Genomic DNA, 1606 nt, shown 5'->3' on the forward strand with positions numbered 1-1606 from the left:
TGGCAAAGCCTTTGCATATCACAGAACTCTTCAAGTCCATAAAAGAACACATACTGGAGAGAAACCTTATGAATGTAATCAATGTGGCAAGGCCTTTGCATGTCGCAGATATCTTCAAATCCATAAAAGAACACATACTGGAGAGAAACCCTATGAATGTTACCAGTGTGGCAAAGCCTTTACACAATTTGTTCATCTTAAACGTCATGAAATAACACATACTGAAAAGAAACCCTATGAATGTAACTAATGTGGCAAAGCCTTTACACGTCACAGTACTCTTCAAATCCATAAAAGAACACATAGTGGAGAAAAACCCATATGAATGTAATCAATGTGACAAAGCCTTTGCAGGTCACATTACTCTTCGAAATCATAAAAGAATACATACTGGAGCAAAACCCTATGAGTGTAACCAGTGTAGCAAAGCTTTTACACAATTTGTTCATCTTCAGTGTCATCAAAGGTACATACTGGAGAGAAACCCTATGAATGTAAACAATGTGTCAAAGCCTTTACATGTCACAGTAGTCTTCAAATCCATAAAAGAACACATACTGGAGAGAAACCCTATGAGTGTAATCAATGTGGCAGAGCCTTTGTATGTCACAACTATCTTCAAATCCATAAAAGAACCCATACTGGAGAAAAACCCTGTGTATGTAAACAATGTGGCAAAACATTCGCATGTCACAATACTCCATGAAATCATAAAAGATCACATACTGGAGAGAAACCCTATGAATGTAACAAGTGTGGTAAAACCTTTGCAAGACACAGTCAGCTTCAGGCACATAAAAGAATACATACGGAAGAAAAACCCTGATAATACAGTGAATGTGGTAAAGGCTTTGTTATGGTAGTCTGAAAAGGAATTTTAAAAACAAATTCTTGTGAGAACCCTATAAATGTAATCAATCTAATAAAGCCATTTGTTAGCAGTCACCTTCTAAGGGATGCAACATGGTTTGTGGGAATATAGTGGGTGGGTGTATCTGATTCTTTTGCCTACTCTCCACATGGTTCTTGTCTTAATTATTTGGTTTGCGAGATTTGAAATGAGTGTTTGTGCCTATTTTTATTAAAATATGTTATGCCTTGTTCATTTACTGTCTCCAAGTATGTTGCTCTTTATTTCAGGGGAAATGGTAGAATATATGGGTGTGATGTTAGTTTGGGAGGGATATAGAGAAGTGGAGGGATGTGTACTGTGGTCCAGATATAAAGTGGGAGATGAGAACAAGGTAAAAAATAAAAAGAATGTAACTGTACATATTTACACACACACCTTTTAAACAAGGTATGAATTGAGTATATAATAAGTTATAACAAACAAAGATAACCTAGGTATAGAATTTTCAGTGTATGTCTCCATGCCCTCAAGGATCATAAGGCGATATTGGTTCATAAGGTCAATGGGAGCACACAGCAAACTTGAGGTTCACAAGCCCAGTGTAAATGGACAATGAATGATCAATCCAGTACCAGCGGCAGGGAGTCAGAACAACTTTTTGGTGATTGAAGGCTTATATAATTTGCAGGACTGGGGATAGGAACTTCCAGAATGGGTAAAGCTGAATGCTGAGATTACCAAAATGCCTCATTA

At 37.0% G+C, this 1606-nt stretch overlaps 1 pseudogene; it reads left to right on the forward strand.

Annotated features, from left to right (window-relative positions):
* The window catches only part of LOC110288844, a 4999-nt pseudogene extending 3447 nt beyond the window's left edge, over positions 1-1552 (forward strand).
* The last annotated feature ends 54 nt before the right edge of the window (positions 1553-1606 follow it).

This window comes from Mus caroli, unplaced genomic scaffold (assembly GCF_900094665.2).
Source record: "Mus caroli unplaced genomic scaffold, CAROLI_EIJ_v1.1 scaffold_17468_1, whole genome shotgun sequence".
Classification (NCBI taxonomy): Eukaryota; Metazoa; Chordata; class Mammalia; order Rodentia; family Muridae; genus Mus; species Mus caroli.